The sequence below is a fragment of the Falco punctatus genome (genome assembly GCF_963210335.1).
Source record: "Falco punctatus genome assembly, chromosome: 4".
Lineage (NCBI taxonomy): Eukaryota > Metazoa > Chordata > Aves > Falconiformes > Falconidae > Falco > Falco punctatus.
Genome location: NC_137583.1, coordinates 104,628,937 through 104,654,720, shown reverse-complemented (window position 1 = coordinate 104,654,720; position 25,784 = coordinate 104,628,937). Strand labels below are relative to the sequence as shown.

The window sequence follows — 25,784 nt, the reverse complement described above, 5'->3', positions numbered from 1 at the left end:
AAGATTTTCAAAATGGCATTCAGCAGCAGACTTACAGGGATGAGGAACTGCCCGCAGAAACAGAAAAACAGATGATGACAGATCTGCTCTGGTAAAACATCAGTTTGTAACTCCAAGATACTTAACAGGTAATTCCTTCCCAATCTTCCTGTCCATCCATCTACTGTTATCCGCCTCAGTGCTGCCATTGGGTAAAGCTGGTATCTTAATCCTAACCCTTTGAAGATAGCCAGCTCCAACAGACTGACCCGTTTTTAAACATATTTTCATAGACAAATAAAGCCCTCTAACAGCCAACAAGTCTGCACATTTAGGATTCAGTACTCAAAGTAGCGAGTGATTAAAATCTAGTGATTTTTCAAGAGAAGTTCATAAGGACTATAAATACAGCACGTAGCATCAAAAAGCCTCATCAGCCAGACATCTGAGTACCAGAAGAAGATGCAAGGCATAAAAGCAATCAAGCCTTCAAAAACAACATACCAAATTGATTATGCAACACTGGAAGAATGAGTATTACAGGAGACACTTTACTTTTTATACATGTCAAACATGTTTATGATCTCTCTTAAAAGACCTATCTTGCATTATCCTGATAGTAACAGATAGTTCATGTCACACCTGCCTTGCTACACTGTGTATCCCACAATAAACAATGCTGCCTGCCTCAGACAGAATGTCCCTTCCAGGTACGTATCACCTCCCGAAAGGGTACAAAAATGTCCTACCCTGACACTTTCAGAGCCAAGATCATGAGCAGGAAACTCTGACTTTCCCGATCTCAGCCATGAGCATACAGCACCTAAGCACAGGCAGCACCGCAGAGCTTGCCCCGCTACCTATGGGTGCACAACAGACGCTGACCACTTGACCAGCTCTGCAGACTGTGATGCAGCCTGGAAACCTGCCTCTCTCAAGGAAGAAGAGCTGCACATTTGCTGATCCATGCTGCTGACACTACCAGACGCATCTGACAGAAAGCTGCCTCCATGTGACACCAGCAGCAGTCACCGTGCCAGCTCACTGAGCACCCCGGGGTGGCTCATGAAGGCAGTACCGATGCCCAACTCTCCTCTGACACTAAACCCTCCCGTAGACAGAGCAGACCACACAAGTGTGCCTGCAAGCTCCCCAACGACAGGATCGGAAGACAGTTTGGAAAAGCATCACACAAGGAGGATGGAAATCCATGAGACTACTAACAAACTCGCTCAGAAACCTGATGATGCTCATGCAGGGCGCAGTGGCTGGAATTTCAAATATAAGATATACCATCCACCCTAACCAGATCATGCTCCCTGTCCTCCACTGAGGTTTTGTACCGGCACTCAGAAGACTGCCTGTGCCCACTGGCTGGAGAGGAGTGCAAAAGCAGCAAGAGACTGTGCTCTGCCCTTTTTCAGAAAATAGATGCAAAATTAGACAAGCAATGGGAAAAAACAACCTTAAGCTGCCTCAGTGCCAAGGCTGGGGGTGGGGGCAGTGCAGGGAGGAAGGGCTATATTTCCATTTTACTTTCTTTGGGTTTGCTTTCTCCTTTTATTTCAGACATGTCTCAAGCTAGTAAGGCTGAGAGCAATCTCCTGTTCACCCGGCAGACCCCAGCTGTGAGTAAGTTCCTCACACCATGACAGCACTACTAACATTTTTCCCTCTAATTACTTTTGCCCAGTATTCTATTCTCCGGGTCAAAAAGCAAGGAAGAGCTTCAAACACCTAATGGGGATACCTCCTTCTAAAAAGAATCATCCAGAAAAACTGCAATTCAGCATTAATAAAGGCTCATGTCTTTTCTACAGAGTCTTTCTGCATCCTGCAAGCAGAGGAGTTTTTCATTTAGCAGGCAGCAGAAAGGGAAGGGCTTCCATCAGGTGATTTTGAAATTCTTGGTCAAAGGTTAACTTGGTTTTTAACTTCAAAGTACAGAAAATCTTGGAGGCTGCAAGAATAAAGGGGTAAGGGCTGCCCTGAATGAAGGGATGAAACCAGGTGACAAAGGCACATAAAGCTGCCTCCTGTACTACACCTTTCCTCACTCTTGGTTTCACAGATAGAACCTAAGAAGTGAAAAGGCAAAGTCCATTCTAAAAAGTTTTAAAAATAATCAGATTTTTCCAGCTGGCAGCACCAAAGGAGGAAAGGCAGCTTCACTAATTAAGATCTGAACTTCTGCTTTGACTTCAGTTTTTTGTGATGTTACTAGATATTTAAAAATATGGTACTCATTCATTGCAGGGTGCAGCACCCGCGGGGCAGTGAGTAATGGTTTTACTCTTGTTTCAGTACTGGCAGCAGCATGTTGGACTGGAAAATGAACCTCTATTTCCTATCTATTTTTATAATCAGTTTATCTATCATCTGCTTAATTCCTACCCCCATATGCACAATAGAAACAAACATCTAAGAGTCAGTACTAGGCTGAAATACATTCACAACGCTGCCATTGATTCAGACAGCTAACTGATGACACTGACTTGTAACCGAGGACAACATTTGGCCCCAAACAGTACATCTGTAGTCTATATGAAAAATTCATGAGCTAAGTCTTTTCACTTCTTTTATAAATAGAAGACAAAACAAGAGAGTCATCACTTAGGGAATGATTCAAAATCTAAACCTAGGATAACGTTCTAAGGAAAGCAACTGGTAATAGAGACAAAGTGTATTTTCTCCTCCTAACAGAAAAAGGATGGGATTACGTTATTTTATGCCCTTTTTTTGCTTTCCTTAATTGAAAAAGTATAAAATACCAACCAAACGTAGCAGTAAGTTATCAGACACAGAACAGAAATCTGTATTATTATATGCCTGGCTGTATTTTGCTGCAGCCCTGAAGGCATACATGTTACTGAGTTCTGGTTTATTTGCAGGCTTTCCTGCTTCTCTAAACACAAACATCATTTTTGGTATTTCATAACTAGCTCCACATTATGAGGTGATATTAGCAGTGGAGGTGACAGCTGGCAGGAACTTTTGAATCGAAGGTTCTCTTTCTAACTGATACACACAAAGCTCTGTACTAGCTCTTACAAGATGCACTGTTTACTGAAGATGATTACCCATGAGTAAATAATGACTCATGATATCCTTAAAAAAGCAAACACACAGAGTTAAAGAATAATTTCTAACACGGGTAAACAGACAGCACTGAAAATTGAATCACTTACGTGCATTTTTCCTAATAAAGTGTTAAGAACTAGACAGGCTATAGAAAATAGTCCATAATTAGATAAAAATATGTTAGAAGATCTTGGAAAGACTGTATCGCTTTTCATATAACTGTAAAGCACCATTTATAGACATAGAAACGGGTAAATGCAGTCTTACATATATGCAGGAACAAATGGGATTTTTATTTGGATGACACAACACAAACACCACGGTTATTTTGTCATTCTTGATGGTTTACTATACTACCTTTGTAAACAATGCAGACCATTGAAACGCTACATATTGGCAATTAGGCAGGAAAGCAGTACTGCAAATCTAACACTGTAATTACAACATGCAAGTAAACGGCTCATTTTTACTATATGTTATCGGACGACCTCCTAGCACTTCGAGAATTTACTCTTGGGGAATTCATCTCCTGACAATCATTGACAGTGGTGAAATACTCTCCCCTTCATTACTGCTGCTTCTATATGCATCTGATTTCTAATGCTACCTCATACCTTCCTAAGTTCACCATTAGGCTCCAAAAGACCCTCTAGGGATTATGCTGGCAGAATAAAGATTACAAAAAGTAAGCTTATATCCTGTCCATTCAAAACACCTTTCATCTTGAAGGACTTTGCCTAAAACGGTCTGCTGCCAGCCATTCCGCACTGCCTCTCCAGGCACCTAGTGAAACTCATCAGCAGTCTTACAAGTAAAATTAAATGGAAGCTAGTGACCCTTGTGACATCTCAGCAACTGAGAGTGGTGGCTCTGGAGTGACAGCAAGAGTTAAAGACCATAAACATACTCTACTGTAACTGTGCCGTTTCCTATAACCTTCTAAAATGTTTACTTGTAAGGACTAAAGCAGAACAACCTGGACTCTAAAAAAAAAAATAAATACAATATTGAAGGACAATAAGGAATTATATGGAGACAGAAAAAAACATGGACATAACCTGCTTTCTTTGTGAACACCGCTGTATTAGAAAAAGACCCTGATTGAAAGCTGAAATGGATGCTGTCCAAATGTTAGGACTAAAGCTCTTTACTTGACATACTACATTCTGAAATTAAGGAAGCCAGGATATATTTGAAAATATAATGATGATTGAATAGTCACACCTTGGAAAGCTGGGAAAAGGAGTGAAGTTTTACCATGACACCGCCATTCAAGGCTGGGTACGGCCACCATATTTTGGGGAGTGCTGTCCAGCTGGGGTACCACCAAGCAACTAGGGAAACATACACCAAACCTGATAAAGCTCTGACTTGGAGACAGGGGTGCTTTTTCCCCTTTCTTCCTTGTGTACTTCTCCTAGCATATTGGTCTTGAAATGTAATCTCTTGTGCTTTGACCAACCTACAACCTCCATAGAGCTATTCACAGCTCAGTTTTTTGAGACTATGTCACTTTAAATCACAAGTTTCTAAAAAGTTGTCATGACATTTTAAATAGCATTTTTTTAGAGAAGAACCCGATAGCTGGTGAGATGGCCAACCACAGAATGGATCACACAACCTGTCCTACAAGTTTCTTAAATTACAGACACTTACACTTCTGAAGCAGGGTTACATGTAACCTGCAATCCTACAAAGTAATCCTCATTTTTTGGCTGACTGATGAGTTAAGATCACTGAAAAGGCACTGAGTAGCTTTAGCTGCCCATGATCACAATAGAGAAGACGACACTTCTTCCCCAACAACCCACAAAACTTAAAACACTACCATAAAGAAAAGGAAAAGGAAGAAAAGATGAGAGCAACTGGAGAATTTAAAAACCCCTTTAGGGCACTTTAACTGCCAGTCTGAAGCTTAAAGGGAAAATGAAATAAAATCTAAAATGTCACATGGCACTTACAAGACTATATATGCCTGCATTAGGCAAATACAACAGAATCCTGTTTCTGCTTTATTTTGTTTTATATTATTGAGAATGTTTAATTAAGTAAAAATATACCACTAAGAATAGGAAATACTTCAACATTAATATTTTCCTTTTTTCTTCTCATGATACAAATATTCCGTATTCTCAATGTTGTTATACTAGAGTTAAATTAGGTCAAAGGCATTATTTAGCGTTCAAAACCAGAACATGTCACAACTATCAAAAATGATCATACAAGAGGGGCCTTCAGTAGCTGCCTGTCGCCCATTCTACCAGAGCTGTATCGTTCCATGTTACACAGCTGCTGATGCTTTACACAGCTTAAGATTCCTGTCAATCACTTCCAAGGTGATAACACCATCACACACAGACCAAAGTCTTAGACCCATCCCTTCTAATAAGTAGGTCCCTTTGTTAAAAAATCACTTTCATTTTTTACATCTACCTTTTACAACTACTTTCAGACAATTCAGAGACATCTCACCAACAAGCATACACAGACACTTTGCAGTCTTTGCTAATATAATTTTCCTTTTACTCCCTCTATTATTTTTCCAACTCTTCCCTGAATTCTCTTCTGTTTAATCTCTTCTGTTTAGAAAAAAATATAAATAACGAGAGCTACACAAAAGGGAATGCAGTGTTCCAGGACTGGGCTTACGTGAGCCATAGGAAAGCGGTACAAAACTGAGAAGAGCTGGGGTTGCTGTGGCATGATGTCATGACCTCTCTTTACAGCCAATTATACCACCAATGCAACAGTGTTCTTACATGACCCTGTATCTTTTAATTTTTTTCTCTCTTTTTTTATTATTACTGTGCCTGTCTTTGCTTTACTTATTCTAGATACTTCCTCCAGTTTGCTAACGGTCTAACCAAACATGTATTTCTCCTACACGTCCAAGTAGAAGACCCAATTTTACTGTCAACACAGCCAGATCAAAGCAGCTAACCGGTTTTGGAAACATCAATGCCAACACCCTAATAATGTCCCAATTTCTTATGTTAACCAATGCCATAAAATTATTCTTGATTACCAACGGGTAATACAGCAGAAACATAACTTGAAGATACATATTGACAGAAAATTAAGTTTATTGATTCAAAAATATAATGCGTTTACTACCAGATATTCAGCTACTGATCTGCAAAATGTTCAAAAGATACAAAAATATGTGCTATGCTGCACATCCAGAGAAGTACAGGCTCATAATTCAATAGGTTTTGTTATATTTGTTCCATTACATAATGTTGATTAGAAGACATTAGCTTGGATTAAAAAAGGAAGGGCATTCATTGCTTTAAATATTAATACCATTGGCTAACTGACATATAAAGGTATAAAGACTCATACTGAGCTTTCACATACTTTCACCAAGTTTTTCATAAAGATATCAGTAAACAAGAAATACAACAAAATTAACTAACGAGATTCCACATTACATCAGGAAAACAACCCCAAGTGATATCACAAAAGTCTGAAGAAGAACAAACAAGAACATGGTATAAATTTAATCCCTAAATCAAGATACTATGCTTGCCACATATATAGATGCAGATGGCTGAGTATACTGATCGCAAATCTAGTACTGTACACAAAATTATTTCCATAATGTTAAAAACACATTGTAAGCAGATCATTTTGCTCACACAACTACTGAACTTTGGAAAACAGTAAGCCTGTATCACCAACCTTTATTTTTGCCTTTCTCATTTCTCTGGCAGTAATAACCACTGAAGGCAATCTCGTATCAAGTTTCGTTTTGGAGTCCTGACCCCTGATGTCAAACATTGCATGAAGATGTGTATTTATTAAACACACGTAATGTTGACTGAATTTCAGAAATCATTGTTGGGATCATAACTTTTTCTTTCTGGCATATCACTTCTGGGTACTGCTCCTTAAGGTCATAATCTGCCTTTGACATTCACCAAGACTTCTTCACATGGAAATGAGACAGTAACTCCACCCCTTTGATGTTATTAAAAAGGTCACTCAGTCACTACTAGGAACATTATTGAAGAAAACACATCCAAGCAAATTAACAGCAAAGTATCACAAAGACTGCTGGCATCTGCTGGCTATAACCTAGTTGCTCAGATTTGCTATGTTGGCCCCAGTATATAAAAGGAGTAACACCAGACCTAATTTTTTCTGACTTGTACGTCATCCAGCCAAAAATACAAAAAACATGCAACAAACATGAATCCCCAAAGATTATCCTCAATACAGATAAACTCAGCAAAAGTAAGTATTTAAACTGTAACTTCTGATCTGCCCATCTGCTTTCCCCACTTAGCCCTGCTCTCCAGATGGGAAAACAGGTGAGGTCTTGAATTACTCATATGTCGCTCTGTAGTTTTGCCCACACCCTTCCTCCTGTTACACCATCATCTAAGCATTGTGAAATTTGGATCTCCTAACAGAGATTGCAGCTCTTAACCTCCACAGAGCCACAGGTAAAGCTCAGTCCTATTCTATCCTGCGCCTTGCAACATCTGCCAGGCTGAATCTGTCCAATTCTTGCTGCCTACTGCTCTTTCTGGACTTAAATACTTACTCTCTTAAAGAAGAAAAAAATGACATTGAGGTTTCCACAATCCTAATTTGCAAATTGTTTCAAGGTCTTTTAGATAAGATTACTTTCCAAAGCAAACACGGTAATACTATATTACTTTCACTTCCCAAACACAGACTGGCTTACGACTGTGCAGGGCACACAACACATTGGTTTCTTTCAGCTGCCTGTGTTCACAAACAGTTTTCACTGACTTCAGGAGATCTTTGCAGAAGTACAGGGTGTTCCACTCATCCAAAGCTATTTAAAGGAGCATGACCTAAAGCAATATATTGACAAGATTAGGCATGGTGTACCAGGAAGCACCCTTAGAAACAAAACATTAAAATAAAATAATCAAGACTGTAGATTTGATCTTGTAGATCGGGACTTATAAATGGTAAAGGTCTGCCTTTAAATATCTTTATTGCACCATCAATTAATGCAGCTGCAGACTTATAATATCAAAATGGACTACGGCTACATCTACACAGACATGTTTCGAAGAGATTGAGCTCAAGTTATAACTTGGCTTGCAGCTGAACTTCACAAAAGGGAGTCCAAGCTTTTTGTCTTACTGCATGTTATGCTTGTCCAGACAGCGAGCAATATCCTGTCAGCAATTCACTTCCCCTTTGCCTTCCATCTCCAAGGTAAACTGCTGACAAGCCTTCCTGCTAGTCCTTGTAAGCTGAGGAAATAAAATACGTAACAAATATTGAGAAATAGAAAGTTTTTACCAAAAAAAGGCAACCTGCAGTGTTGCCGCACAAGGGTTAAACGGATGGGCATGTATATTATGGGCATGAATCTTCAGCTGCAATTTGTGGATGAGCTCGAACTGCAACTAAAGGTAAGAAGATGGCTGGTACATGCCTTGGCTGCCAGCCAGTGTCCACATTGGTCCCCACAGGGCTGCCCCATGAGTAGGTGTAGTAGTAATGGGAGCGGGAAGACAGTCCGCTTGAGTTCAGGTTTTGTGGCTGCAATTCCACCACTTCATTGCTTTCAGAACTTGGGTTGCCTGCTGGAGAGACACATAACCCAAGAAAGAGACCTCCAAAAAAGTTCTGGGAGCCAAACTGTGCAGCAAAGGTCAAGGGAGAGGGGAGGGCAAGGGTCCATAGAGTAGTCTGCTTATGTAAATTTGGCTTTTTACACTTATTTCCTATGAGCGAAGCATGATCAGAAAATGACTCCTGAACAGCGGCCAAGTCCTGGCTACATTTAATGCCCATGTGACTCTTTCTATGGGATCAAAGGCAAAGATCCTGAACATTGGCCCCTTATGTGCCAAGGTGAGAGCACGAGTTCTGGTTGAAGTTTTAAGTAAGCTCACAACTTCAGTGTGTGCATGGAAAATGCATTTCGGGCACTTTTTGAAGTTACACAGCAGCTTAAGTTGTTTGTGTAGACCAAAGTAGTAAGATTTGCTCTCTGTTATTTTGGTATGAATTCATAGTATATTTATTGAATCCCCTGAATTTCTTAAGGCCAAGCCTGGCAGACCAGCTTATTTTTAAAGCATGCTCTACGTTTCCCATTAAATGACTCTGTCTTAAATTATTTTTTCCTTCACTCATCTCTAACCAAGGGAGCTGCAATTCCCCATATCATTCTGCCCATCTCCATCTCAAAATGAGTTTTTTCAGAAAGTTTCAGTCACAGAATGGCTGAGGCTGGAAGGCACGTCTGGAGACTACTAGTCCACTCTCCTGCTCAAGCAGGGTCACCTGGAGCAGGTTGCCCAGCACTGTCCACCTAGGTTTTTAAGATCTCCAAAGGATGAAGACACCACAACCTCTCTAGGCAATGCATGCCAGACTTCAGCCAGTCAAAACGGTCCTGCTATTTCTGCAGAAGTAGTCAAAGGAAATGTTTCTTCTCTATGCAAAATTTTAGACTCATCTTCTTTCATCTACTTGAGTTCTCCTACTCCTTGGAAGAGAACCTGTAATTTGGCAAGCAAGGCCCTTATGACAAGATTTAATCCTGCTGTCTCTGTGAAAATCTAGTCAGAAAGGGAAAATGGGGGAGAGCAACTTGCCCAAGTTTATTTGTGCTCCACAAAATTTTTAATAGCATTTGGAAAAATTACATTTCATTTAGATTCTTGAGTTTACCAGCTATCAGGTATTTCAGAAGACCTGAAGACAACTGAAAACAGAAGAAAACAATATATATATACATATATATACACATATATATGTTTCTCCATATATATATAGCTCCATGCCAGGAAACAGGCTCTGTAAAGAATGCAGTGCAGAGCCTGAAGACCAGAGGTATGGTGCTGGCTGCAGAAACACGTGTGGCCAGGTCTGCCCTCTCCCCCAGGAGAGCCCAGTGAGCCCACAGAAGTTCAGCCCCTTGCCAGCCAGCCGTCCACAGTGACTGCCCCTTGTGCCTTAGACTGCAGTCTGGCAACCCAAGATGGACTGGGGCAAGGGAGCAGAGGCCAAGGGAGAACAATTGCCTGACACACCAACCCTTGGACTGGGGCAGTTTGGGGAAGGCCTGCTTGTCCCTCCTCTTCCAGTCATCAGACCAGAACCATGACCCAGACGGGCTGGCAAGTCTCCATCTACTCCACGTCCTCTGGTTTGGAGCTATGAAAGCTGCTCACCAACAGATGCCAACAAGAGTACTCCCAAAGCCTGGCTGCTGGGCACTAACCCCTTCTGTCTCTCATGAAGAAAGCAAAAGAAGAGCATGATAATGAAGGACTTAGTATTAAGCAGGTGGGGGGGGGGGGGGGGAAATGCTGAAATACGCCACAACCAGAGCTGAGAGGTTCGACCATAACCAGGCTGGATGATAAACGGTGAACACCAACAGCACTCAGAGCTGCGCCACAAAAGGAGGGCTGAAGGCGAACACCTGTAGGCCCACACAAGGAATGGGCAACCTGCCCTAATGAGAAAGTAAGGCAGAGGAGAGGAGATGGGAAGAGCAGGAGATAAGGAAGCACCTTAGCCTAGCTGTCCCCCTCCCATGTATCCCATGCCACAGCAAGCCACCTTATCCCCATCGCTGCAGGTAGGACAGAGAGACCAGGAGGGCTGGCTCAGGGAGCAGGTCTGCAGAGAAGGTATGACCAGAGCCCTCCCTCACTCGGGAATTAGGGAATCCAGCACTTCCCTGCCCCAGGCCACACCATTCCCACCCACGCCTAACCTCCTAGCAGAGAAAGCACTTCTACCTTTGCAAAACCGAAGGGTGTCTCGACACGAGGCCTTTTGAAGCGATCACAGCAGAAGGTCTTTCTGCCTCGCAGAATGCACTCCCACCATCCACCAGCTGGAAAGGCGCGGCCAAAATGGCTGCAAGCACATTCCCTGCATCCTACTAGGAGAGTAACAGTGGGCGAGATTCATCTTCCGTGGGCAGAGGATGCAAGCAAAAGGGCTTCCCAGGAGGCCTGACTACCAGAGCAGTCTCTGGGCAGAGGATGAAAGCAAAAGAGCTTCCCAGGAGGCCTGACTACCAGAGCAGTCTCTGGGTTCTCCTAGAGTTCAATGGAAATGAAGACAGCTGTCATCAAGACGGTATCTTGTGCAGCAGCCTACTTGGTAAGAAAGAAGGCTTCATACTTTCGGAGGCCATCACCGTTTTCACCAAAGCCTCACAGCACATGCCCTTGGTCCCACACATACACAGCAGAACTGCCAAGTAGGGGGGCAAGGGAGGGAGATGCCAAAAGGCAGTAGGACTGGGGACAAAATAAAACCCAACGACAACAACGAACCCAACACTCAGTAACGCAGAAAGATGAGAAGGCAAAAGCATAGGGCCTGGTCAACACAATGGCAAGCAGGACTCCTGACCTCTCCCTCCTGGTGGCAAGACCCTGTCAGAGAGAACCAGGCAGCAGACAACTCCAAGGATAGTGCAACCCACTCTACCAACAACAGAAGCACGGCAGCTGCCTTCAACATCTGCCAGATTCAGCAACCAGGGCAACCAGCAGGACGTCCTATGGTGAAATGAGCTTGAAGATGCCATCTCCATGCATAGAACTCTTAAAGGAAAGCAAATGCCTCTAGCATCCCTGTCCTATTCCTGGCAAAGGAAAAAAAAGTCAAGTATCTGAGGCAGGGGACTTTGGGGTGAGGGGCATGACAGGGAAAGAGCTTAACTGTTTACAATAGTTGAATGCTAAGATGGATAATTCAGGTAAAATACCTTCATGGTGCAGAGCTAACTGATTTTCAACTCAAAATTCACAATAACTAGCGACAAATTACTGTTACCTGTGTACAATTTATAGGCAAGGACCACATGCTCCCCGTATTCTATGTAACCAACTGAATTCCCTGTGACCTGATGTTCAGAGGTTTCATAGTTTCAAGTACAGTTAAGAGGAACTGTAATTTTCAAACACAGCTATGACTATACACAGCTAAGCACCCTGAAAAGCACAGCAGTACCACCCGTGGACTCCAAACCTTTGTTTATCTGCATATATGCAAAGATACCCAAATTAAGGCTGCATAATCAACCTTAATTCTAGTATTTCTTTTCCTTAGTGCTTGACATTATAACCTTAATAATCAGCAATTTAAGTAGCTGAACAGTTGATCCAAGCCCTCTGGCCAACCAAGCTGTTTGATTCTGATCACACAGACCACTTCAACAACCAAATCACTTCAGTAAGTCACATCAGTGAAACAGGCACAACATGAAATACACGTGATTCAACACTGCACAGAAGTACTCTGTGTTCCAGAAATAATTTTCTCTGTATTTGTAGAAAGAAAATTATACTTTAGTATTGAATGGAAGTAATTATTTTGCTTCAAAAATGAAATTTGTCATGAATATTTTATAGGCCAATACTCTTTTAATGCATATGTGCATGGGCATGTATATTCTGGATTTACACGGATACAAGTCTGTACAGAATCCTTCCTTGTTTATCTAGCTGGATAATGTGTTTCACCTTATCTTTTTTAGAAGAATAAATGCAATATGGAAAGTAAAGTCAGACACCTAACTTAAAAAATGAAGGCTCAAGATAAACCCTTCCATTTCCTAAAGCCATGAACAAAGCTATTCTAAGCCTTATACAGAAGTGCAACAGCTCCTAACTGCACTTTGAAACACCTTGCACACAAACACACCCTATTTTTTTTAAAGGCATTTGAAATATTAAAAAAAAAAAACCAAACCAAAACAAAAGAGTTGGGGATAAGCCATGGAAAAAAAATATTTCAACACAAAACTAGATAGAAAACAGATGGTATAATGTCACATGAAGGCAATCCTACCTGTCAAAGAGTTCCAAGGAAACAGGCAAATGGACCAGAAATTACAAGATTGTGCTAAAGGCCAGAGGAAGAAAACAATGCTAAAGAAGAAAGATCTTCACTTTATTAGTGCCCATTCTTTCTATAGTTAGGAAACCAAGAAGCAGTAGAGCAGCACTCCATACCTGCTTGGCTTGGACAGCCTGTACTGTAGGTACTGTGACAAGTAGATGTAAAGGTCTGCAAATCCATGAAGCATGAGAAAGGAAAAGGCCCAGAGTTCAACAACATTGTAAAGATGTAGATAATGAGAGCAAACACAACACATGACTCAAGGAAGCTGACTTGCAAAGGTGATGAAAACAGCTGTTCTTACCCACAGAAGTGTATTTTTCTTGTGAATATTTTAAAAATGGTTCATCCATATGTGTGTCACTAAGATATCCGTTACTAAGCAATTGTCCAATGATCCAACTGCTTATGTAGTTGACAAGTACTTCTAATTTTCTTCAAAGAGCTCCTTTATTTTCCTACGCCACAGTTGTTGCAAAGCACATCCTACAGTCAAGCAACGTTGTTGCTTAGAATAGGCAAAAATATTCAGCAGGTGAGCAGAATTAATGATCTCCTATCCAAGACAAAAAAGTATGCATTGTATATGCATGCATACAAGCAATTTGGTTCTACATGTACCAACTTCACTCCTTCCTCATCCAGCAAAGGCAAGACTTACATTTTGACTTTAAATTCACTTGAAGAGACATTGATCTTGCCCTGTTTTCTACCTTACTATTAGGCAGCTTGACAATCAGTCCCTTTATTTCTTCCAATGGAAAACAGTACCCTAATTTATTGGGTTAGGTTCACCAGAGGACACAGAACAGTTCTGTAATCTAGAATGATCACACTGCTTTCATGCGTATAATCTAATTACAACATAAAGAGTATTCGTCGCTTCAGTTCATCAGTAAAAATTATTACAATTCTGTATATTTAAGACACTTGAGGATACATAGTAATATTTTTTAAACTGCAGTTTATTCCATTATTCTTTGACTAATTTATTGGTTTAAGTTTCACAGGACCTTTAATTTCTAATAAGCTACAACAGGTCAGAGTAAAATGAGAATTTTTACGACCACAAGCATTCAGAATTGAATACACTATTTAATTTTTGTATTTCAAAAAGGCATTTTATTCACTTACAATTTCATCCTGTCTAGTTGCAGGCTGTTACATGCACTTTGGCAGTGTGACCATAAACTGAAAAGATTAATAACAGAACCAACTTTTCCAACTGATCTTTTTTACTTGCACTGCCTCCCTAACACAACCATGTTTAAAGTAAAGAAGTTGTGATGAGTAATGGGAACAATCTCATTCACGTGTTGTGAATTAAATGAGAGAAACAATTTAGGCAAGATTCAATTACTTTATTCAAAATGTCCTCTTGGACCACATACAACTGATGAAATAACAGAGAACTGAAGAATCACACAGAATGGTTTGGGTTGGAAGGGACCCTAAAGATCATCTAGTTCCAACTCCAATGAAATATAATTCTTTAATCTTTACACAGAAATTAAGTTTATTCGTAGTCTGCCCTTGATTTTCATAACAAAGGTTCTCATAACACATGCATTGCTTGTTTAGTTATCCCTGTAAAATATGTAAAATCGTAGCTCATCCCTGAGAAGACAGTATTTCTCCACTGCACAATGACTAGGTTAAAAAGCATCAGCAGCAGTACTGCCACGCTAATGGCCACATGAATTACTCTGCTAACTTCTTTGATAGGATAAATTAATCCAAGCAGACCCCCAGACTAACATACCCATACTGCATTTTCCAGTACAGACTTCCTCAGCCACTCAGAGGCCTTTCCTCAGTTAAGCAGACAGAAGAAGAGTACTTTCATGACTTAGCAGAATTCTGCTGTCCTAAACCTGAAAAGCTACTAAAAGGCATGTATTTATTTATTTGGTTTTTTATTTGAATGGGGCTGTGCAGGAGAGAGTCTAGGACTGCATATATAGCCATTTCTGAAATTTGGAAAGCAGGGAACAAAGACAAACTGTGGAAATATAAAGAAAAACTTTCCTAATCAGACCTCTGACTCTGGCTGACAGAAAACTCACAGATTGAGATCCTGACCATGCTCTCTAGAAACCCATGGCATAGAAGTGCTGCCTCGTTCCCTGCAGGTAGGTGGACAGTGCCCCAGCAGTATCTCTTCCCTTCCTTCAGATGCCAGATTCTCATGTGCTTTGGGAATCCAACATGCAAAAGGACAAGACAGAATAAGTACGCAGCTCTGCATTGCTACCCTGCATCCTGCAGTACAGCTCTGCCCTCTGCCACAACAGCCACCTCCTATTAAAGAGCAAATCAGTTTGGCTGGATTAGCCACTAGCACCAAGTCCTAGAAGGAAATCCAAGACACGAGGGCTCACAGAAATTGTGCTACCATCCTTCTCGTGCTTTCCCTCATCTCAGGCTCTTTATCTGGGCTTCCTTAATATGCATGCCTCTTCTGCCTTCTTCAACTTTTAGTAATAAGCAAACCCCAAATCAGTAAACCAGAATATGACAGAGGAGAGATAATGAGCTCCAGAATTTCCTTTTCCAAGGAGCCAAAATTCCTGGTCTCACCCTTCCGGTAGCAAATGAGATTCTTGCTGGAGGATGTCCTGCCTCAAATCAGGTGGGTTTTTTGAGGTTTCATCTCTTGATTCCCTTCCAAATAGAATCAAATTTCAAGACAGGCTACACTAGACAAACTCTGACAAACTTCAATGATTTAGATTTAGCAATCCTTCTCCTCCCTACTTTTCTCTTGGCTGGGTTTTTAAATATAGCCAAGAGGAAAAATCTTGCTCATCACCAATAACAGGGAAGCCAGGAGAGGTTTTATGCCTACCACAGGTATGTATTACTCTGCAAGCTTCTTTATGGAACACCATTATCTGTTATCACTAACAACTTTCTCCCCTTCACCCTTTAAAAAAGAAAAACACACACACCAAAAATGCCCCACCAAACAACTGTATACCAAACATGGCAATTACAATATGCATAAAGCATGTCTTAGGACTTCACATGTCCCACTACTGCAAACTCTTTGAAAAAAGACCTGAAGACAGGTGTTGGCAGGGTAAGCAGCCTTCAGCAGAAGCATATTCACTTTTTCCCAAATCCCTCACATGACGGGAAATGATCAGATAATAAAATCAATGCTGTAGCATATAAGAGAGTGAACAAAAACACCACCACCACCTTCTAGTCAGCCAAAGAACATTCCCACACAGGAGAAGGAGACAGCACAATAAATTTGACTTTACATAACGACTTGGATATGCAAAGAATTTCAAAAGCACTGAACAATTTGGAGTAGCCATGATGTAGTCAACACTAACTCATACACAACTTGATCCAAACCCACTAAAAATCAATGGGAGATTTTCCATCAACTCTAACAAGACTCTGGTTTGAGCCCTCTCAGCTGTGAGCATCCAAGTCCGCACAGTCACAAGCTGATGCAAGCCACAGCTAAATCCTCTCTCTTCCAACATGGAACCATAGGACATTTAAATTTCCTCGGGTCCATGCAGCAGCAGTACCCTCAGTTTCACAACTGGTACGTCAGGACTAGATTATTCCATCATTAGCAAGTAACAATGGAACACACCAGCTCATCCAAAGGTCACCAATTCAAGCAAACTGAAGAAAGGCTGAAATTAATTTAAGGGTCCTGGGGACTAATATGAAGGGTGATTTTGAGCCAGTCAGTAGAAAAGACACACACACATACACAAAAAAAAAAAAAAAAAAGTCTTGTGAGGAAGGAAGTAGGCATATCCAGTTTCACAAAACTTGTACTGTTACTGTGCCTTAAACAGCTGTTCTGTGAGAAAATGAAGAGCTGTACTTTCCAGTGACTTAGTGTAGCTTCTTCACTTTTAAAAAGGCTATATATTTAAATAGTTATATTCTTTACAGTCCAAAGTAAGGGAGAGATCTCAAGCCTCTCACTGTATGGCGACACTGCTAACTAATGCAATTGCATAATGATAAAGCCTCCTGAAAATTACCTTGTTACTACGGAAATTTCTTATAAAGAGCAAACCCTTTGCTCTGTATTTTTTTTTTCCTCTCAAATGTTTATTCAGAAGTTGGAGCTGGGAAAACAGGAACCAGAAAATGTAGTAAATTGTCTCAACACAGAAGTAGTACTGAACTGTAAAAGGAAAGCAAACCATTTTATAAAAAGATCCACAGTCTATCAATTATGCAAACATGTATTTACGACAGACTAAGTTTTGTAAATAAAACCTAAATATATTACTATAACTAGCAGATGGCTCAGTTCAAATGTATGAATTCTGCGTTAAGTTAAAATAATAAAAGGCAGACTGTATACTGGAGAGAGAGAGAGGCTCGTTCGCCCTCCCGAGCCCGAGCCGGTATGTATCACAGCGGTTTTAACCTGCGTTTCTCCTCCCAGCGCCTGGATCACGGGCGGTAACTGGGGATCACGGACCCCCGGCGCTCCCGCCGCTCAGCGAACAGGTGCGATCGCCCCCACCAGCAAACGGCCTCTAAAGGCTGACAAGTCCCCCTCTGCCTTTCCACTCATATGCTGCCTGATCAATCCACCCACCGCAGCTTCCAAGCCTTCCTCTTCTATATTTAGTTAACAATTAACACATTTGGCTTTTTAACTTCACGGATTTCTGTTGTTGTTGCTTTAGAAAGTCAAATAAAACTTCAATGGATAAACTCTTCACGGGGAAATACCGCCTGCGCTGCAAACATAAATAAATAAGGAAACGCCGGCGGACGCGCATGCCGCCGCCCCCCCGCTCCGCGGCCCCGCCGCCCCCCGCGGTGATGCATGCCGGCGGGTCGCGGCTCCCCGCCCGCCCGCCCCGCGCCGCCGCTCGCCCCCCGCCGCCCCCGGATGCTGCGGGCGGCGCCCCGACGGGCCGGCCGAGCCCTCTCTCGGCGGCGTTTGCGCGCCGCTGCCGCCGCTCTCCCCGCCGGTGACGGCTAAATATAGCAAGCGGCCGGGCGGCGCGGCTCGCCTCCCCCGCGCCCGCCCCGCACCGCCCCCCCTCCCCGGGACGGGGGAACGGCCCCGACGCGGGGCAGCGCGGCGCGCCCCGGGACGCCAACCTGCGGAGCCGGCACCCCCTGCCCGCCGCCCGCCCACGCCTGCGGCCGGGGTGCGCTGCCCCCCCGTCCGCGCCCGGCGGGAGCCCCGGTGACCTACCGGCGGCGCGCAGCGTCCCGCCCGCCCCGCGCCCCTTGCCGGGCACGGCGCGGTGCCTCTCGCCGCGTCCCTCCCGCCAGCCGCCGTCTGGCTGCGGACGTGACCTGGATTCCCCCCGCCTGCGCCGCCGCCTCCCGCGGGGCCGCGCACACGCCGCGCTGCGCCCCCCCGGCCCCGCCCGCCCCGCCGCCGCCGCCGCCGCTCACCTCCGGCCGCCGCGACCCGCCTCGCCTCGCCTGGTCTCGCCTCCTCACGGCCCCGAGCGACGCGCGGCGGAGCGGAGCGCGCGCAGCGCAGCGTTACGCAACGCGCCCCGCGGCCCCTCCGCGCCGCGCCGCGGTGAGGGTCGCCGGGAGGCGGGCGCGGGGCGGAGGGAAACCGCGGCGGAGCCGGAGCCGCCCCCGGTGGCCACTTGTAGCGCCGCTGGGGCTGGCGCCCGCAGGCGGCCGGGATCCCCGGGGCTGCGCCGTGGCCCCGCGGGCGGGCGGCGCCCGGGCAGGGCGGGCCCCGGGGCGCCGCCGAGTCACCCCTTCCCCGCAGGGGCTCGGGCGGGCGGCCAGGTGCGGGGCCGGCGCTGCGGGGGGAGCCGCCGCGCTCCTCTGCCGCGGGAATTGAAACCCCGCGGCGGTGACGCCGCAAGACGCGGCCGTGAGTCGCCCTGACAGAGGGGCGCGGGCCGTGGTCGGGGGCTGGAGGCAGCGGCCCCGCTGACAGCTCCGCCGCAGGCACGGAGCCCGTGCCTCAGCCCCTGGGAGCGGGCACCCAGGCCGGCCGCGGCTTTGCGCAAACACACAGTCAAAGGGCTTTTTGATTGCAGCTTCTGCGTCCGGCCGCGCCGTCCCGGTTATTTACCCGCCCGCCTTGCCCAGATGGGCTTTGACAGGCGCGCTGCGAGGCCTCCGCCGCCGGGGCGCGGGCAGCCCGGGGGGCGCGGGCTGGAGGTCCCGGCCCGGCAGCGGTGCCCAGCGGTGCCCGGCCCCTTGGCCCCGCACCTCGGTGTGGGGAAGCTGCCCCGCCGCGGGGCCGGGCGGAGGCCGGTGGGCAGGCCCCGGACCCGCAGACCGCCGACCCCTGCGGGGGCCGGGCCGTAAGCAGCGGGCCGTAAGCAGCGGGCCGTAAGCAGCGGGCCGTAAGCAGCCGGGCCGTAAGCAGTGGGCCGTAAGCAGCGGGCCCTAAGCAGCCGGGCCCTAAGCAGCCGGGCGTAAGCAGTGGGCCGTAAGCAGCCGGGCTGTAAGCAAGCAGCGCGCCCGCGCCAACAGCGGGACGGAGGCCGGTGGGCCTCTGGCCTGCAAACCTGGGGGAAACTGAGTCCCAGGAAGACGGCCCCGCACCTCGGCCCTGGGCAAGTGCTGCCCCTTGCTCCTAGCCAGGCAGGCGGCTCTGGGAGGCCGATCGTTGCCCGGCCTTCAGTCACGCTCGGGAAGATGTGCCGGGAAAAGGATGACAGTACATCCCCACCACCCATCTCTAATTCATGAGGCAGGGAAAGCGAGGAAGGAGAGTCTCATTAACAGCTCTCAGCTTCAGCGAGCAACATGGCGTCTGAAGTAACAGGCGTGAAAGCAATAGCTACTTGAAAGAATCAGATTGGTTTGTTTTTCCTTAAGGAATTACAGGAATATTAAACCCTTCTTGCAGTTATAAATCATTTAATGCAAATCATTTAATCCAAACAGAATTTTTACAGGCTCATGAGGCTCACTCATTTTGCCAAGAGTGAGTCATGTACAAATAAAATGAAACCAACAAAGAAAAGAGCTCTCATACCATGTGTATGTGGGTGATCCTTTGAAAAAATTGTAATTATTTTTTTTAACTCTACCACAGCCGGGAAGACAGGTTTGTGAAGCGAGAGCAAACCTTGATAACTGAGCTGTGGCACATCGATGTGTAGTTTTTCCTTCACCCAGAAAGGAACACAACAGGTCCCTTGTCAGGCCGACGAGAGCGATGGTGTGACTCATGTACCAGCAGCCCCTCCAAGGCCGCGACTTCAAACCAAGTTGTGTACTGACATACGAAGGAAGCAAAGGGCTTTTCAAAAAAATGAAAATAATGTTAAGTGATTAATACTTAGTAAAAGAATGCAGTAGGCAGCTAATCCCTCACTTACGGGTTAGTTAAGGACGTGAGTTAAACTTCATTCTTCACTCCCCATGTCATAAATATGTGCTGCTAAACACAGAGCACAGTATGAGCCAGTGGGGTGGTGATGCACTGCTCTGAAATGACTAACATGCAGGGACACAAAGCCATGTGATGGTGAGAACGGGAGCCTTGAAATGTGTCATCATCCCCATCAAATGAAACTGATCTGGAACGCCATTCACTGATGGCAACGGCAAATATTTGCGCATACTAGAGAGGTATGGCTTCCTAGTATGTTCAGATGGCAATTCTCCGCATCGTTTGGAAGAGGTATGTCGGGAGTATCTCAAAGTGCTCCTCTAGCCACCTGCTTTGTGTTTTAACAGGACAGACGCTCCTGGGTCCTCACGTGTCCACAGCCTCCCTTCCACCTGCTTGGCCAGAAGACTGTAAGTCCCCAATGCGCAGTAGGACAGAAGCAGGGCAGGAGTCCAACAGCATTTTGGTAACAAGCCAAAGGGCTGGACTTTGGCCAATACAGCTGCCCAGGTCCAGTGTATGGTGTGAACACCAGTGGAGCAGAGGGCCCCATATTTAGGCAATCCAGGACCCTAAGCCATCTGTGATGGGACTTTCACTATCGGTGGTCCTCGTTTCAGTGCCTGAAATGCCACTCTTGCCTGGCAGAAAGAGAGGTCCTCTCATTCCCTTCAGGAGTTTGAGGGAATCTCTGCTTGCCTTGTTGCTACTAGGGATGTGCTGTGTCTACCATGCATTCACAAAATGCTTTTCTTATGCGGAGACTGTGAGATGGGGGTTTAGCACAACCGCAGGGCATGCAGAAGTGCCGGTGAAACCCTGCACTGTTTGTACTGCCCGACCTGCAGCGGACACTGCAGCAGGAGGGAGGAGTGGAGGGAGGGAGCACATAGCTTGTACAGCCAGGAAAGTAATGACATTTTCCTCCTCCCTGAGAACACAAGTTCAGGTCATCTACAGGCATAAGCTGCCACTGCATCAGTTACCCACGGGCCGTGACTTTGTTCACAAACATCAGGAGTCAGAAACTTCTTTCAGTTAAAAAGCTACCTATACACTGACCTCATCAAATGACCAAGAGCTGGACCCGGAGTGCATAGGTCCTCTGAGGTGCTCTGAGATGAGCTGGAAGAGAATCTGTACAGCTTTCAGGGCATAAGGCTCTTGCCAATGAAACAGTATTTTTTCCTTTTGCATTTTAACACAAAGACATAACTCGGTACCTTGGTGGATTTCAGCCTTTTATCCCTTACTGCTCTCAATTTACTTTTTCTCCTAAGTATTTTTTGTCTGGCTTTCATACCTCGGGGCTCAGCAGACAGGAGAGAACTTTAGTTCAGCTGGGCTTTCTAATGGTAATGGACATCTTACATCTGCCATCACCTGGCAGATTTCCTTGTTACTGGTTATTTTGATTGTTTTTTCCCTATGGATCTTTGATTTTAGAATGGTTGCTTGGCAAATCAGTTCAGATACAAATGACCGTGTTTTTCTCAGAAGTATTACATACCTCATCTGCTCTTTTTTGAGGAGTGGTGTTACTAACTTGTTTACACACAAGCAGGCAGGCAGCACAGGCAATGACAGGAGCTAAAGAAGCAGCTGAATCACTTGACCACTTGGCTCACCTTATCTGGTGGACAGAGGAGCCCCTAATCACTTTCCAAAGGAGAGTCTTATGAGACATGTAGGTTTTCTTTTTATTTATAATTTCTCAGGCCTCTTATTTCCTCAGTCCTCTGAAACAGCCTGTACTACAGTGCTTGGGAAAATGGTGATTAAAGACAAAAACAGTTATGGTAAAGCAGTACAAAATGTCAGTAGTTTAAGATCACTCTGGAGCCTGCTGATTAAATGAGAACCTTACCTTTTGGCAGACTAAGGCAATCCAAAACATTTTGTTTTAAAAACTTTACGAGGAATGTCGAAATCAGGAAGCGTACATGTCCCTGTTCATTTTTCAGACTACCAGCAGTGAGTCAGCACAGCAGGAAAGCATCCTGTGTGGGTCCCCCTTTAAAGCACCAATAACCACAGCTTATACACACAACAAAACTACTGGGCAGCACCTATTAATGATAGCTGAGGCCAATCTTCTCTAAATGCCATGAAACAGTTTTGTGTTAACTGAAGGTATTTGGCCAACATCCTCTAGTCTTTGTCTGGGGCGAACATCCATTTCCTGCAAAAAATTGAAACTAAACCACTAATACTATATAGTTTCTTTCCCTCTCCGATTTCCATTTTACAATACAGTGTAATATATGTCTGTTTCAAGATTTCTGGGGAACCTAAAAATAACCTAATGTAATAATACCTTGTTTCTGCACAGAGATCCAATTCCATCCTGCCATCAGAATTCAAGGGGAACCACAGCAGATGTGTAAGAACAGAAGATGAATGAATGAAAATCACGACAAATAGGAAACAAAAATAAATAACAAGAAGGAAAGAAAAAGAGAAACAAACCTAGAGGCACAGTCTAACCTCCAATGCACAGTTCATATTCATTTTTGATCTTCCATGCAAAAACACAGCAGGGAATTTTTTTCAAGTTCTGCAGGGATGCACATGGCACAGAACATTAGTGTTTGGTCCACAAAACCAAATGAACAAGGGCAAAAAAATGTGAACTGAAAGAAAAATCACCAAAAATTATTTTCTAAATTGCAACAACAAAGTATTGAGGAAAACAGTCTTAGCCCTCCTACACTGAAGCCACCTTCCAGACTAAATAGGAATTTGTGTATATTCCCCTTTGTATTGCAAAAGCTGTTTTACTAAAAAAGGCTGTTGGGACTGTCATCAAAGGATGATGTGGAGGTTAAGAAAGTTCAAAACAGATCAGACAATAGACAGATAGGTCTATTATTGATGGCTAGTAAACATGATGATGCAATCCAGTGAAATTTCTGGCTCAGGAAATTCCCGTAACCTCTGACTGCCAGCAGTTAGGAAATCCTACACTTGTCCTATTTCTTCCAGTCTTTCTGCAAGCGTTGTCTACTTGTCAGTCAGCCAAAGGCGACTGGGCTAGATGGGCTACTGGTGTAAACAAAAACAGTGGTTCATACTCGTTATGCTCTGAAGAGATGATCAAGGCCATTGTTGTCATATTATGCTGTCACCTGGGATGATTTTGTTAATGATCCAAGTAATGGTTCCAAATCTCATAAAAATGATAGCAGACTTAGTTTGGATTTCCCAAAAATACCCAGCAGAAGCAACTCCACATTAATAAATTAATATTAATGGCAAAAGTAGATTAAAAATGTCAGGTTTCATTAGCTCAGAACTGTACCTTTTCCTTCATACTGAATGGAATGGACAAAGGGTGAGATGGGCACACTAGTAAGGACAGCCCATCAGGCAAGAAGAAACAGCATTTAACTGACTTGCAGAAAAGTCTGTAATTTGGAGTGGGCGTGATAGCACCAAAGGCTTTGCACAGAGTCTCCTTTCCATGGTGGATAAGGAACATCTCTTTCGAGGAGAATCAAAGCAAGAGTGAATGCAGCTCTGAGAGAAGGTACAGTGGGAAGATGGTTAGAAGTCCTATTGAAACCAGATCCCTTGTCCCAAACCCCTGCGGTTTCAGTTAAAAGATTAGGGCTTGGAAAGGCTCCTGCAGTTGGAATAATTATAACTGGGTTACTCTGAGGGAAAGCTAAAACCCACTGGGGAGAGGCTTGATTTTGGAGGCCTGACAGAAGCAAGAGCTTTGCAAGTTCTCTTATTCCTAATCTAAGACCATATGGAGCTCAACTGCCAGGTGGGTGGGTGTATTAATGGAGGGAATGTGCAGCTCATCTTATTCAAAATCAACTTGTTCTTCATAAGTGAGCATCACTCTGGAAAACACAGCAAGAAACACATGGAGATGCTGGGAAACAACCTCCACCTCTAAGTAAAAATAACAAAACCTAGAAATTGAGATTCCACCTTTATACTAAGCTCAGAATAGAACTTAGAAGCCTGATATCTCTTCTTTGGAGAAGATGAAGACATCTACTCAATTCAGTAAGTGAAAACATGTAAAATAATGCACTATCATCTTTCCATTCATTCTCCATCTCTTATTTTAGCAGTATTTTGCTAAGCTTTATTTTAGCAGGCCTAAAACATGGAGTGAATGAGATCACTTTACCTGAATCCAGTCATAGCTGGATTTCTGGAATAATTCAGAGACATGCACAGAGTCTTCATTTAAGTATTTTGGTTCCTAAAGTCTCTTGAAAGGTATGGAACAGAAGTATTACTACAGTGCTAGCAGAAATACTATAATGGTATAGCACTATAATTCTATTATTTTAGAATGGTTGTTGCCATTTTTTGCTCCAAGTGTAGCACATAGTGTAGTATATATACCTGCTTAGTGTAATATGTAGTGCTGGTACAGTTCCAAGAGTCATATTTCAGTAAATGCCAATTTAAACATGATTTTCCTGACATACAAGAGGGAAGCATCATGTTGTGATATTTATGCTAGCAGTGTCTAGAAAAAGAAGCAGTTGCTTCCCCTAGAAAACCTGATATGCTAGGAATCCCAGATGCTTTAGAGGCCGGTTTAAAAAATCACTCTACAGGACCTGCCAAGGAAGAGTCCTACTTTAGTCAAATCTCTGGCTTTTCAAGTGACCTTGCCCAGTACAAACATGCTGCAGCAGAGTGGCAGTGCTGCCCGGTGTGCATAAATCTTTGCAGAGGGAAGTGCTTCAGCAAAAGCTCTTGCTTGACTTCTAGAGTAAGTATAGCAAGTCATAGCATAACGCTTGACAGTGCTACACATTTTTATAGTTACCTGGTCATCCAAAAGCCAATAACATTAAAATTGACCCAAATGCAATGAGAAGTATTCTGGAAACACCTACAGATCCTACCTGGTGCACTCAGACCCATGGCTATGAACTCCTGGAACAAATTAGAAACTGGCTGTACCGTAATAGCTGGGTATCTCATTTCTTTAGAATATGAGCAAAACATGAACAAACAAGCAATGGATGAGACAGATAAGTAGCTAATTCTAACATGCAGGAATTAACTTACCCAGCCTAGGCAGCCCTCTGACTATTGAAAAAACTATCCGCCAAATCTATACTCATTACCAGGGCAATAAACAAATTAGAAATACACAGAGACAGGCTGAACAACTTGCATGCTGTTTTTAAATTACCTTTATAAAAATGAGAACTTGGGGAGGCGATGGGGATGATTAGAAACTGATGATGGCATACACTGCCTGCTTTTCCTCCCTGTAAACTATCACTTTGTTTCTTTCAATTCACTGGGTCTTCAGACACACCGAGAGCAGTTACTTGTTCTTTCTAAAGACTTTTAGAAAGCTGGCACCTACACTTTTAGCAGGGTGAAGAGGAAGTAAACCTTTGAGGAAACCTTACCCGTTAGAACCACTTTTTAATAGTCTAATGATTTTTTAAAAACAATTTGAATTTTGCCCAAAATGTCATTAAAAACATGTGCTTCTCCACCCCAACTATAGAATTCCTGAAACAACGTAATAATCATCTGA

At 44.0% G+C, this 25,784-nt stretch overlaps 1 protein-coding gene across 8 annotated transcripts in view; it reads right to left on the bottom strand.

Moving 5' to 3' along the window:
* The window catches only part of THRB (thyroid hormone receptor beta), a 181,541-nt gene that overhangs the window by 142,633 nt on the left and 13,124 nt on the right, over positions 1–25,784 (bottom strand). For 3 of the 8 annotated variants that reach the window (XM_080385050.1, XM_080385061.1, XM_080385053.1), the window contains exon 1: positions 18,334–19,275. The exons of 1 other annotated variant lie outside the window; for it this stretch is intronic. The gene's annotated coding sequence lies outside the window, so the exon portion shown is untranslated. Of the gene's footprint in view, positions 1–16,946; positions 18,083–18,127; positions 18,300–18,333; positions 19,276–25,784 lie in introns of those variants that run through there. 4 more of the 8 variants (XM_080385049.1, XM_080385058.1, XM_080385056.1 and 1 more) reach the window with 3 other exon arrangements.